Source organism: Pipistrellus hanaki (assembly GCF_964339955.1).
Source record: "Pipistrellus hanaki genome assembly, chromosome: 1".
In the NCBI taxonomy this organism is placed as follows: Eukaryota; Metazoa; Chordata; class Mammalia; order Chiroptera; family Vespertilionidae; genus Pipistrellus; species Pipistrellus hanaki.
The window spans coordinates 83,134,905-83,149,586 of NC_140503.1; the positions used below are offsets into that span (position 1 = coordinate 83,134,905).

At 58.0% G+C, this 14,682-nt stretch overlaps 1 long non-coding RNA gene across 1 annotated transcript; it reads left to right on the forward strand.

Annotated features, from left to right (window-relative positions):
* Nucleotides 1-650: 650 nt before the first annotated feature.
* On the forward strand, nt 651-8,343 carry LOC311625230. The gene is made up of 2 exons (XR_014795455.1): nt 651-806; nt 4,454-8,343. It is a non-coding gene; the product is annotated as an uncharacterized lncRNA (long non-coding RNA).
* The last annotated feature ends 6,339 nt before the right edge of the window (nt 8,344-14,682 follow it).

The window sequence follows — 14,682 nt, forward strand, 5'->3', positions numbered from 1 at the left end:
GTGTCTCCGCGGTGCGAGGGGGGCAGGCGTGGGCAGGCCCTCTCTCCTCCGGCGGAGTCTTCGGCGTTTGGCAGGGCGCCAGGCCTTCGGGACTGGGGCTGCACTTTGCATGGGGAGCTGGCTGGTGGCCAGGCGGGTCTTCCAGCGCGGCACGCCTCTGCCTCCCTCTCCGGGCCTGAGAGGCGCTTTGATCCCCAACGTGGGGGCCTCGCAGAATTACTCACACAGCAATCCTGGAAAACTGCTCCGGGACAGGCAGGCCTGCCCAGGAGGCCTCGAGAGGAAGACGGGAGGGGCGGGAGGGGAGAGAGTAGAAAGTCATCTTCTAGGCATCGCTTTACCAGAAGTCATTGCTGCTTTATTTGCATTTCCTTTCGTTATCAAAGTAAATCTACACACACACACACACACACACACACACACACACACGCACTCTCACACACACACACACACACACGCACGCGCACACACACACACACACACACACGCACTCTCACACACACACACACACACACGCACGCGCGCACACACACACACACACACACACACACACACACGCACGCGCACACACACACACACACACACGCGCGCTGCAGTTGCCATGGGCCCCGTGTGCTGGCCGGGCTGCGTGTGAGCCGGCACATCCCTGGCTTCCCGCACGCGGGGCAGGGGAGGCGCTGGGAATTTCTCAGAGACTCAGAGGAATGCCGAGCGCGCTCTGAGTAATCACAATTCCTTGAATTTCTTGTGGGAAAACGTAGTCCCGATTTCCTTTTGAGGACAGCAGTCTTTGAAGGCTGTTTGCGGTGAGTTTTCATCTGTTTATGGTTCAGATGGCGGGACAAGCGCACGCCCTGGAAGCCCCCGCCCGCCGGACAGCACGCCCCCGCAGGCCCGGAGGAGAGGAACCCCCTGCCGCCCTCTGAGCCCTCCGCTCCGGCCCGGCTGTGACCGCGATCAGCCTAATCCGCTATGTCCTTCTTGCCACCCTTTTCTCTGAGGGACCAGCCCTGGGTGCCCCTGCCTCTGTCCTCTCCCGCTCTGTGGGACACAGCCCCGGGTAGAGGCTGGGAAAGCTCGGTCGGTGCCTCATTGTCTCTGGCTTCTGATCCCAACTTCCAGGGTGGCAATGAGATTAAGTAAGGAGAAAGCAAAGGACGGAAAGGAAGGAGAAGAGGAAAGAACGGGGGTGGGGGGTGTGGGGGGGCCAAGCCAAGCTGCCTGGTCCCTCTGCAGTGGGGATAACTGGTGGCGGCTGAGCTGCCCCATCCTCAGCCCCAACAGTGGGGAGTCTGAGACCCGGAGGAGATGCGGTGGGCCGGGGAGCCTGCAGTGTGGGGCGCGGCCAGCCGCTCTGTCCGGGCTGCCTGGCCAGGCCCACGAGGGGCTGCCCACTGCCCGCAGCCCGGCCAGGCTGGGCTGCCCGGGCTCTCGGCACCTGCCGCCAGGCCCCTGTCCGTGTAAGGAAGCACAGTAACAAAACACTCTTGTGAGGGGCTCCGCCAGCATGGACTTTTTGTAATTCGGGACAGTGGGCCTCTTTGCCTGCAGCTGGCCGTCAGCTCCCCCTGTGGGGTCCGGGGCCCCCCGTGGGAGGCCACACCGGCATCGGTCCTCCTGCGGAGACACACCGTGGCAGGGAGTGCCCGCCTGCGAAAGGGCGGGCTTTCCGCTTGCAGCAGCTCCCCTGGTTCCTTCCGCTGTGTGTTCGGCCCTCTGACAGACTCCTGTGGGGACCTGAGGGGCTGGGGACCGGGCTGGGCACCCCGTCCTGGCTCCGAGGCCCCACGTGCACAGCTGGAAAGGCCGCCTCCCATCCATCTCGGCTTCTCCCGGGAGAAGGAGGGCCCTCGCTTTGAAAAGTGCCTGCCGCGCAGATTCTCGCCTCGTAAACGAGCGCTGGCAGGCGCACGGCTGAGTCACAGCCTTGGTGACACAGAGCACGTGGCTTTCAGTCGCCCAGAAGTATGACTGGCACCCTGGCCTGCGCCTCCCCGCCCCGAGGGGGTGCTGGGTGAGCCGCTGCCAGCTCGGAACAAGGGGTTCATCCTCCAAAGACGGCCCCCCCAGCTTCTGAGAGCCAGCTGTTGAGTCCCAAGGCCTTGTCCGCACGTGGTGAATTCCTTGAAGGCAGCTGAAGGAACCACTGACTTTCGGTTAATTTCCTAAGCCAAGTGCCTTTTTCTGGGAGGAAATGTTCCCCCCACGAGTCTCCCGAGCTTGAGGAGAAGGTGGAGGGTGCTCTGACTCGGGGGTTATGTGGGGCGATCAGGCCCAGTTCAAACAGTTGCTGGTGATGCCTGACCCTGGAGACTCTCGGCTGACCTGCTGGGAGCTGGCTGTGCCTCTGCCTCAGTCACAGCTCGCCCTGTCTCCCCACCCCACCCCCAACCACGCTGGGTCTGCTGAGACACCCGTGGGTGCCCGCCGGCCTGCTCGCACGGCTCCTGTGCGGAGCGGAGCAGAGGCGGGAGAAGGCGGGGGCGGCCGCCGGAGCGGCCACCAGCCAGCTGGGAGCCAGGCGCCGGGGGCTTGTGAGTGACAGGCTGAGGCCTGACTCAGGGCCCGTCAGGCCCCGGAGGACTGACCCGCAGAGGAAGTTACACAGCACTCTGCGGCGTGGCCGGCGGGGCTTTTCCCAGCCCATCAGCTGGGAAGCAGCCTCGCCCACGCCGGAATCGAAGGCGCGGGGACCCCCACTCACTTCAGCTTGGTCCCGGTGACTGTCGGGGTGGCGTGGCCTGTGAAAACCCCCTGCCCAGCTCCCCACCGGCTGGCAGGGAGCCTCCGGCCCTCACTCATCGGTGACAGCCTCTGGCCCTCACCCATCGGTGACAGCCTCCGGCCCTCACCACGCCCGCCAAGCCAGCCTCCCGCACGGCCCTTGGGCGGCAGTCCCCGCTCACACAGCTGGCCACCCCGAGGCGACGCCCAGGGCAGGCCACGGAGGAAGACTCTCCCACGCTCCCTTCTCCTTCCGACCTGATGCCCCAGGGACGTCCTCTAGGAGCCAGAGGCCACCTGCTCCCAAAGGTGGAGGAGCAGGTGCCTGGAGGGCGGGAGGGAGAAGGTTCGGGCAGCACCCCGGGGCCTGCCCCCGGAGCTGGTCCTGGGGGCCACGGCCGGGATAGTCCTCAGCCCCAGGAGGACTCCGGCCGGTTACAATCTTCTCCTGGAGCCCAGAGGCAGGGCTCTCTGGTAGGTGCTCCCAGCCCACCTGTGCCTGACGGGGGCCGGGCTGGGTGACCCGTGAGGGCTGTGCGGAGGCCTGCAGGGTGAGCAGCCACGCTTCTCCTCTCCTGGAGGCACGAAGGGCACAGATCGAGTAGGTGGGTAACAAGAAACCACCACCCAAAGACGCACCCTCCACCTGACCCACATCTCCTGCCCCTCCGCTGTGCCCGCTGACCCTCAGCCCCGAGGTCCACTCACCGCACGCAGCCCAGGGCGCCCCTGCAGGCTGCCGTTAGGGCTCCAGTTCTACCCGGGGATCAGGTCTGTCTCCGTGACCGGGCAGAAAGCTCCCAGCGGCCGCGGCCGGCTCTTGGAGAGCCTGGTCCCTTCAGCCTTGCACAGTGCCCAGCACATAGTAGGTGCTTGGCGTTTGCAGAAAGTCTTGAGGCAGAGTGCAGCTCTGTGTGTGTGTGTGTGTGTGTGTGGGTGGGTGTGCGCGCGCGCGCATGCATATCAGGGGGACAAACTCACTGTGCACCTGTAGGTGCCGGCCAATGCTCAGCCCTGTGCTCCAGGTGTCGCACTCCATCAGCATGGTTTGTGTGGCTGCTTCTGAGTAACACTAGGGTGGCTTTGTGCACGGACGCTCCTCGCCTGGTGTTTTTTTGTTTTGTTTTGTTTTTTTTTTGGAGGGGGGAATCTCTGTTTCTATTCCTGTCTCTCTCTCGTGGACGAGTACTGTCACAGGGCCCCTCATCTCCCCTGGCACTCCCCCCCTCCCCCCCCCACACACACACACACACACACACTTGGCTGCAGCTGGACACGTTGAAGCTTTTGGTTTGCGACAGGAAACCTGTTGGACTTTGTTGCTTCACATCCAGTCCCCTCACCCCTCCCTCTGAGCCCTGCAGGCCCCAGGGCCTGGGCCACCTCTCCCAGAAGACTTCCTTCTTCCCCCGGCCCCACCCTGGCTGGCGGGGACCCCTGCTTCTTCCTGGGTCCTGGGAACCCTTTGCCCTGCCACCGGCAGTTCAAGGCTCACGGCTCCCTTCCTGCAGCCGCCTCCATGCGACAGCCAGCACGGCTCAGGGGCTCCCTGGGCCCTGCACACGCACGGCAGCCGGTGAATTTAACCCGCTCCAGCCCAGCCAAGCACTAGGCAGTCAGTCTGGGGTTGGAGGCACCCTGGAGACTCCACATTGTGCTGTTACCTCTATAACAGCTTGTCAGAGATGGACTCATTTAATCTGCACAAAACCCTCTTCCTCCTTTGCAGATAAAAAGACGGAGGCGCAAAGAGAGGAAGAGACTTGTCCTTGCCACAGCCAGTATGGCCCAGTGGATAGAGCGTCGGCCTGCAGGGCTCCTGCAGGAGGCCACCAATCCAGGTGTCTCTCTCACACCCACGTTTCTGTCCGTCTCTCCTCTTCCCTTCCCCTCTGTCTAAAAACCAGTGGGAAAATATCCTCTGGTGAGGACTGACAAGAAAGAAGAGAATCTTATTGGATAAGCTAGGACGTATCCAATAAGTGTTCCTTTTGGGCCGGTCCCGGGGCAGAAACTCAGACGCCCTGCAAGCCCGGGACCTGTCAGGCCTGCGCTTCCTCCTCCTCCGCCTGCGGACAGGTGTGCCTTTGCTTTGCAGGCGCCTGGGTGATGTCTTGGATTTTGTAGCAGCATTTACTCTCGCGTGTTTCGGGATAAGAAGTATGTTTATTTTGGTTTTAGGTACTCTCCTTCAGCTGGCCCTCTGCCAGGGGTGGGCCGGAGAAGGGACAGTGACTGAGCTCCCCCCAGGGGCCGGTGACTCGGGACTCTCCTGGACGGAGGGCTGGGCGCTCTGGGGCACAGACGGAGCTGCTGCGGGAGGAGCAGCCGACCTCGCCAGAAAGAGGGAGCCCACGCCCTCCGCAAACCCAGCATTTGGGGGTGCCGGCGTTGGACTCCTGAGACATGTGGATGCAGCTAACTATACTGTTGTCTCTTACCTGCAAAGGCAAAACAAAGCCATAGGGCCGGCCCTTCTCCGGCCGCGGGACAGGCTCTCTGGGTGCAGCCCCCTGCCCACCAGTCAGCGCTCAGAGCCTGCACCCCAGAAACAACCTGGAAACAACCTGGCCTTTCTGACAGCCGCGCTGTCCAGCCCGCCCCCAGGCCCCTGTGCCCAGAAGGGTGCACAGCCACTCTCTCAGGCCTGCTCCTCCCATGCTCCTCCCCACCCCGTCCAGCCAAAGGGGCCTCCGCCTGGGAAATCCCAGCTCCGTGCTTAAAGGAAAGGACGGGCCTGGTCTCTGGAGGCATGGATGCATCCGGACACCAACCGGGAGGCCCCGCAGGAAACGGACAAAGGCGTGTGCTTCCCTCCTGAGGTGGAGCCTTCGGGGCCACCGGGGTCGGGCGGAGGCCTCAGACCCCAGGAAGCTCCCCGTGGCAGGGCCGGGGCGGCCGGCGAGGGCAGGAAGGACACCTCCTGCCTCCGTGTCACTCAGCAGCCAGTGAGCGGCCCCGAGGGAACCGGGAGGCCGGGAGGCGGCGCCCAGGAGATGCTGTCCTCTTGGCACCTGCTCCCGGGATGCCGGCGGGCTGACGGCTCCAGGCGGCCCGCCCCTGCCGCTCCCGGTTGTTTCCAGGTCCAGAGAGCACAGCGGAAGGCATCCGGTTACCCCGACTGAGTCAGCTGAGTCCTGTTGGGGCTTCTTCCCGGCGCATGAGGTGGCCGGGGGTGGGGCCGCCGGGGCAGGGACATGAGAGGGAAAAGGAGCTAGACTTTGCAAGAGGAAGAGATGTGGGGGTGCTTCTGACCAACTCCCTCGTCACCCCAGGACAAGAAAGGGGCCTGAGTTGCAGAGCCGGGCCAGAGCCCGGGGCCAGCTTGGCAGCCCCTCCCCGTGAACCCTGCTCCCCGCTGGCACCGAGCTGTGCTCCGAGCCCCGTGCCAACGGCCTGGAGGCTCGAGTCCGAGAAGCTCAGTTGGAAACTGGCTGTTCGGGGCTGAGGCGGGTGCCCCCGGCACTAACGGAAGCCAGTGCCCTCCCGAGGCCCTTCCCGCGGCACCCGCTGGAGCGATGGTCCCTTCTCTGAATTCCTGCGTCTCAGGGGCTCCCGTGGCAGACCTTAGACGTTCACATTCATTCGTCTCCACCAATCCACGTGGGCCGTGTCCTGCCGCTGCTGCTGCTCCAGCACAGATTCCTGCTTGCCCAACCTCCCCTGCTTGCCCAACCTCAGAAGCATGTGTTGAATGTGGATGGACACTGCTCCTGGGACAGAAGCCACAGCCTCCCGAGGACTGGGATTGCAGAAGGTCCGGGCGCTGATGCCTGGCCCTCCTGGCTGGGACAGGGGCGTCCACAGCCCGGCCGGGCGGGAGGGGGAGAGGAGGGGCTGGTGCCAGCTTCACAGGGGCCAATGGGGCTATTTTCTGAAGCAGGGCGGATGAAAAGTCTCCCCGTCCTCCCGCACTACCCTGCAACTGCTCTCCATGGTGGTGTGAGTGCGCGTTTGCCACCGGTCAGGTGTTCGGATCGTCTCTTTCAGTCCCAAAGGCAGGAACTCCCCAAGCCCCAAACTGGAAGGTGGGAAGCCCAAGGCACAGGGCAGGTGAGTGATGTGCTCAGGGTCTCCAGCTGGCGGGTGTACAGTCAGAAGCCGGCGTTAGCCTCGGTGCTCCACTGCCGCCGCCCTCCCAGTGGTTCCATGGCCCTCTCTGCTCTTGATGGGTGCTCAGGGGTCCTCTGAGCAGTTACCAAGGCTGCCTGGGTACCCTGGGTTGCAAGATTGAGGAGCTTTTTACTTGTTCTGTAACATAGGACTCCGGTGGTTCCACGGCCCCTGAGCTGTGAGAAGCCATCGCCCGGCCTGCCTTCTCTCTCCCGGGGGCCTCTGAGGTGGAAGTGGGAGCTCAGAGGACACGGTGAGGAAGGCAGCCAGCGGGAACCGGGCACCGCCTGCCAGAGAGGAGGTCACAAAGCCCTGGCCAGAGTCCCTGGTTATTCAAGCAGCCTGAAACAACAAGGCTGGAAGCCAGAAAAAAATGGCTTATCAGATCACAGAGGCCTGGTTCACAGAGCAGCTGGAACAAAAAGTTCCGATTGAAACTCAAAGCAGCCATGGAAGGAGACAACCTGGGAGGAAATTATACGGTGTAGCCAGTCCGCCCCTTTCCCAGGACAGGGCCCAGGCAGTCTCTGCTGCATCTGAGTGGAGCCGGAGCCAACAGGAGGGGCCGTTCAGCCGGGATGTCAGCACCGATGTCTTCCTGCCTTCTGTGACATTTACCGGGCTATTCATCGCACGAATGTCTTAATCAACGAAAAATGAAATAAAAAAGTCTTGGGAAATTCAGAAAGCGCAGTGCAAGAATACCTCAGAACAGTGACTCAGGACTTCTTCCTCTCACAAAGGGAACCAGAAGTTTTGCAAACACGACGTTGTTCCCTGTAAATAAGTGGCTAAAACCAGGAGACTGGTACAAACATGTTGCTAAGGACCGAGGGGTCAGTTCTAAGACTGATAGGACTAGGGCACCACCTTCTCATAAGCGTCTGAGTACAGGACAGCTGAGTGACCTGACGCACTTCTGCAGAGGGCCTCAGGCTGGCTCGGGCCTGGTGGCAGGGTGTCCTCTGCCACACCAGGAAATGTTGAACTATTTTAAAAATATATATTTTTATTGACTTCAGAGAGAGAGGGAAAGGGAGAGAGAGATAGAAACATCAATAATGGGAGAGAATCATTGATCACCTGACTCCTGCACGCCCTCCTCCCCTCCTCCCACCCCCCTCACCCTCGGGGAATTGAGCCAGCAACCCACGCATGTACCTTGACCGGAATCAAGCCCGGACTCTTCAGTCTGTAGGTGGATGCTCAATCCATTGAGCCAAATCGGCTAGGGCAATGTTGAACTACTAATCCATCTCATGCACCAGAAGCAATGGTGCCAACAAAATTCTGCCTGTGAGTAGGTCATGAGATCACAATCAAAAGCAGGTGTCCAAAAAAAAGCTTACATTCCCAAGCATGATCAATGTTTTTTTTTTTTTTTTTAGACTTTCCATTAACATCCATTTGCTCTTAAAAATGTGTTTTGTAAAACATATATGGATAATGACTATAATTAGCCAAGAAATTGGGAGGATGAAAATAAAGTTTTGTGTTTTTGTAGTAGCTTGTTTTGCACAGTTACGTAAGTTGTATATTTTTAAAAAGCACTTTTCCAGATGTCATGCCTTCCTTACCAATGCTATAATTTTTCTAATTTTGCACAAGCCTCACATATGGTGTATTTCGGTCAACCAGAGTGCAATCAACTTTAGAACATCCCAGCTGTGCGTGTCACATCATGCCACCCACTTGCTGATGCCAACCACGGGGTGTGCTGGGGACCTGGCTGGAAGAGCTGAGGGAGTTCAAGACTCATCAGCGAGTCCCCAAAAAGGCCCTGAGCCTGGGGACGGAGCCCGGCCCTGTTGCACCACAAGAGCTTGGGACCGGCAGGAGGTGGGGGGGCGGGGGGGGGGGTTTCTGAGGCCAGATTACTTCTTGCTTGCGTGCACGCACGCACGCACACATGCACATATGCACATGTACACACACACACTGTTTGTTTGATCGTGGAGCTTCTTCCACTGAGAGCCGCCTTTCTTTAAAGACCTGTGCTTTCTGTGGCAGCTTCTTTGCTGAGCTCCCTTGCAGCTCACTCTGCATTCCAAGTGCTGCTAACTATCACCGCTGCCCTTTATCCCTGACTTCCCTGCTCAGGAACCTAGTGTGGGTCTGTGTGGCCTGTAGGTCCAGTCAGACGTCCACAGCCTCCCGTACCCTGGCCCCGCCCCTGCCACCTAACCGCAGGGGAGGCCTGTGTTCTCCTGAGGGGCTTCAGATGAACGCGCACCTCAACACCTTCCACCGACGGAAAACCCGGTCCCTTCTTGTCTGCCCAAAGCTTGGCAAGCGCTGGGGACTGGGAGAGGCTCTCTGGATCTGGTTTGCTGCTCCAGGAACTTGCCTTGGTTTGGGGCAGTCACTGCCCCTCCAGAGGGCTGTTAGAAGGCCTGGGTTGGATCAGGCGGTTGGCGGCGGTTCGTTATAGTTCCCAATCGGACAAGCACTCTGCAAAGCCTCCTCCCACCTTTGTTCGCCTCTGTTCTTTGTGGGCCCCAGCCCTGGCAGAGGCCCGGAGGGGCCATCCGAAGGACCTCTTCCTCTGTCTCCCCCCTTAGTCATTACAGTCCTGTGAGCCAGGGGGCACAGCTGGGCTTGCGTCTCAGAAAAAAAGGAGACAGTCAGGTCCCCAAAGACAGAGCTCACATGGATGAAGGCTGCCCAGGGTTTGGAGTCTAGGGTGGGTGACGCTGGATGGAGTCCGCAGGACCTTCCGCCGTGCGAGCTGCTGCCCAGGCCCCACCTGCCCCTGCCCCTGCTGCTCTGTGCGGCTTTCTGAGTTATTGGCACCAGGTCTTCTCCCTCACCCACGCTCCTGCCACACAGGCCTTGGTGGGATGGCACCCTAGGCTGCCTCCTCCGCTCACGGTGGCCCTCCTTTGCTCATTGTCTTTGATCTGCCTGGATCCACCCAGGGGTTCAGGGCTGGCTCTCAGGGCTCAGACATAAACATGCCCCACTTCTCAGGATATAATTAGACTGGTCTGAGCCCTCTCCGTGGGAGTGTATGAGTGTGTGTGTGTGTGTGTGTGTGTGAATGTATGGAGCAAGTGTGTGAGTATGTATTAGCTTGTGTATATGTCTGAGGCTATGTGTGTGTGTGTGTGTGTGTGTGTGTGAATGTATGGAGCGAGTGTGTGAGTATGTATTAGCTTGTGTCTATGTCTGAGGGTATGTGTGTGAATGTGTGTGTGTGTGTGTGTGTGTGTGTGAATGTATGGAGCGAGTGTGTGAGTATGTATTAGCTTGTGTATATGTCTGAGGGTATGTGTGTGTGTGTGTGTGTGTGTGTGTGAATGTATGGAGCGAGTGTGTGAGTATGTATTAGCTTGTGTATATGTCTGAGGGTATGTGTGTGTATGAGTGTGTGTGTGTGTGTGTGTGTGTGTGTGAATGTATGGAGCGAGTGTGTGAGTATGTATTAGCTTGTATATGTCTGAGGGTATGTGTGTGAGAGAGAAAGCACGGTTGGTTGCGGGGTTGGCCTGTCTCCATTGCGTGCCTATCACGTGTAAACGTGGCAGCCACAGCCAGCATCCCTGCCAGGTGGCACACAGAGGAAAACAGGCGCCGCTCCTCCGGGAGGAGCACAGTGGCGGCCTGGGGGCTTCTGGCGGCTCCAGCGTCACTGCTTCACCGCCCTCGGCTCACGGAGCCTCTGTGGTACTTGTACCTCAAGTCATGCCGCCGTCTCCTGGGTCACACGTTAGTGTCCCCTGACTGGCCTTTCTCCTTCGGCCTGGGTTTGTGGGCATGCCCAACTACAGGTTAATTCGTTTTTGAGAACAAATTAAAAATGGGAAGAGCTGCGGAAACCAGTTTGGCTCAGTGGATGGAGTGTCGGTCTGCAGACTGTAGGGTCCCAGGTTCGATTCCGGTCAGGGGCATGTACCTTGGTTGCGGGCACATCCCCAGTAGGGGTGTGCAGGAGGCAGCTGATCAATGATTCTCTCTCTCATTGATGTTTCTAGCTCTCTATCCCTTTCCCTTCCTCTCTGTGAAAAATCAATAAAATATATATATTTTTTTAAATGGGAAGAGCTATATTTCTCCTGATAAAGTAAAAGAAATGTACAAAGAAGAAAAGTAAAAGAAATCTCTAAATTATTTTTTTTAATTCTTTTTTTAGGTGTGATAATGGCATTCAAGTTATGCATTTAAAATATAGAACTTACCTTGTAAAGATATGCACTAAGGTATTTAAGGGTACACTGTGGTGACTGGTGTCTATTTTTTGGTGAGCTGGGGAGAAGGCGGTGAATGGGAGTGCACATGAAACAGCAACGTCATAAGCTGATAACTGAAGCTGGACATGGGGGTTTGTTTTAATATTCTCTCTACATCGGTGTGTGTTAGAAATGCTCCAGAACAAGTTACCACAAACACACACACACACAACCAAAAGCCCCCGCTTCAATCCAGCCACCAAGACGCAACCACTACCAGCACATGGCTGTTCGTCACTCAGCCCTGTCATCAGGATCCACTTGTGCTTAGGGGATGCCCCAACCTGAACCAAAAATGCCAGGCACTTGCATTCCTAACCTCCTGCTTATGGGCACGTGACTGCAGCAGTCACACCCTCAGCCCAGACCTTGAATCGGAGGCTAATGATGGGAGGGACTGGGCGGAATCCATGCCAGCCACGGTGGCTCGGCCCAGCTGCATGGTGAGTTCACCGGCTCCTCTCCGGCTCTCCGGCCACCCTGAGGCTCGGAGACTCCCCCACAATCCTGCCCACAGGTCTCCTTTCCGCCTAAATCATCCGGGATAAGTTTTGTCTGCTCATAATTAAGAACCCTGGTGGGCAGAACATTTTAGTGTAGTTTTTTGTTTCTTGGTAGGATTATGCCATGCAAACCACTCTGCGAGGCGCTGCAATTATTCCACTTACCAGCATGTGGAAGGTGTCTTCCTGGGAACACACACCTCCCCCCTCCTTCATTCTCTCAAACACAGTTAATGCTGCCGTCTCCTCCCTGTCTTTCCCCCAAGGGGCTGGTAGAAGGAGAGGAAGGATCTCCATAATAAAAGTTTACTTTCCTCAGTGTGAGGCCTGGTGGGGGGACCTGAATGGCACAAGGGTGTGCCCAACCAGCTGCCCCCTAATAGCAGCCTTCTGTAGCCTGGTCCCGCCCCGGGCAAGGCCCCGAGACTGTGCTCATCACTCTCTGAAAACAGGTTGCGCTTCCACTGAGACGCGGAAGCCCGGCCCAGGGCCGACCACAGGAGCCTTCCATGGCTCATGGGGCCGTCAGAGGTCAGGAGCCTCCAGGGTCCCACCCAGGCCAATCTGTGGCTGGGAACCTCGCTGGCTGATGGTCTCTCCTCACCCAGCCCTGTGGCAGCTCCTGTGGGGTCAGGTCTGCACTGAAAGGGCTTCCCCGAATCCATGAGCCCCCCCCCCCCCCCACTGGGGAAGCAAGTTCTGTAGCCAAGATGGGCTGGTGGGGAGGTGGAACCCTGGGGCAAGGAAAAAGGTCAGGAAGGGCACTGGGGACAATAGGATGCCCCAGTTTGCCCTCAGACAATCTGGTTCCTCAGGTCCTGGGCAGCCATGAGTGACAGAGGAAGGAGGAGAGCTGCTTGGAAGGACTGCATGCCAAGGGAGGTTGTCAGACACCTGACATGATTCCCAGTCAGGGCACATGCCTGGGGTTGTAGGCTCGATACCCAGCAGGGGGCATTGCAAGAGGCAGCTGATGGATGATTCTCTCGCATCATTGATGTTTCTATTTCTCTCTCTCCCTTTCCCTTCCTCTGTGAAATCAATAAAAATATATTTTAAAAATAATAATGTTACTAGAATGAATAATCCTAACAGCAGGAGCTGTCATCTACCTAGCCCTACTGAGTGGGCGCACGCAGCCAGAGCTTTACAGACACCATTGGTGACAGCAGAGCATCACAGCCACTCTGCAGGGCGGTGGCCTCCCCTGCTTTATAGAGAGACTGAGAAGCAAAGAGGTCCAGTGACTAAGCCAGGGCCACACAGCGTAGGGCCCAGAGTGGGCCCAGGTTGGTCTGGAACTCAGATGCTGGGCAATCACCCCACAGGCCCCTGTGTCACGATGCCTGCGGGTCCTTTGGAAAGTGCCCCTTGGGGCCGCCTTCCCCAGGCCGGGGCCCGTGTTTGCTCATTGTACCCATCTCCGCCCCAGAGCATACGCTGACATGTGGTCTAAACCTAATCACAAATTATCTAGGACGAGGTTTCCCAGCGGGCTTAGAGGAGGTGGAGTGATCTTCTTTGCTAATGAGTTCCTATTACTGCTTCCCTCCCCAACCCCCCATGGCCGCCCCGCCGGACAGCCCCTGGACCTGAGTGTCTGGAGCCCCGTGGCAAGTGGATTGGATCCCCAGCGGCGGGCGGCCTCTCACCCGGAAGGCCCCGCGTGCCAGGACTGAGTCCACGGTTGGGTGCTGAGTTTATAGAAAATGGAGTTTCCTATGCATTTACAGCAACTCTCAGTGATTTCCCAACTCTCCTGGGGGAGCCTTTCTGACTTCTGCAATAAGGACGTCTTACGAAGTGGAAGTGGCAAATGGCCTCTCAGAGTACAATGGGTTTACGTGGCAGCCAGAGCTGCTTACGGTGAACAAAGCAGCTGTGGGAAGTGGCAGCTGGCGGAGGTTGAACATCAGCAGGGGAAGATGCCCGCCCTGACCAGCCTGCTGAAACAGCAGTGGAGGCAGAAGGGGCAGGGTTTGAATCCCAGCACCACCACTTTCTACAGGGCATCACCTCAGACCAGCGGCTACACCTCTCTGAACCTCAGTTTCCTCATCTGCAAAATAGGAATAATAATGCCCACGCCGGTAGGGATCACATGTACAAAATGTTAGAGAGATGTGAGCAGAGAGCAAGGACACAGGCCAGGTACACAAACTCGCCAGGGCAGAAAGCAAGGGGCAAAACCGGGAAAACAGGAACCTTGCCCCCAGGGTAACCCATCCTCCCCTAGCATATCACTGGCCAGCTGGCTTAGATCCCTGATCTATCATATCGCTGGTCATGAGGGTTAGACCTCGTGACCTTTTCCTCCTAAAGATAACATCTAGCCTTCAGTTGTATTTCAGCTCCAGGCCCAGAAAAGCAGCAAAAATAGACAAGTGGTGCCTTGGCTGCCTCAGAACCAGCTACGTTGACTAAGGACCCTGCCCTGGCACCGACCAATCAGTGGAGACCACCACTCTGAAAGAGCACAGCTGGGAAGTTGCTGAATATTCTATTAAGAACCTCCCCTAAGACATCCACCTGCAAGAGAGAGATCCATAGGCTCCGGACCAAGGCCCCAGTGCATGCTCTCCCCTGGGGGAGCACACCCACCCCATTCCCTTCCCCCCTCTTCCCTCTAAGCAACCCCATGAGACTTGCAACCAGGGGAGCAGTGGGCAGTGGCAGCTCATCCCAGGCTGACCCCCTGACTCCATCTCCAAGGCCCCCTGTTCTCTGACTTCCCCATGAGCCACGGCAGCCCAGCCGAGCCTCTCCTATTGCTTCTCCTGTGCGCCTCCTTGTTTCACTGTCCTAAGTACATGGACCCAATACCCTTTGGCTCCGGGCTGTGTAGCCCTTCCCATTGGCGATCCCCACCTCCCACTCCTTTCCCTAAATAAATTCAATTTTTCTTTATTCACCCTCTGAGATGGCTATTTATAGCCTGTCTGCGTACCACCACATTAACCGTTCATTAAATGCCGGTTATATAGACCCTGTTTAAGGATGATACCCAGACTTATTCTCCCCCAGCAGCTGGATTACATGGGTACTTTGCCGTGTGAGTTTGTGATGTGAACTAGCAACTTCTTACCAGCAGATTGCAGATAAGGCTTGTCCAT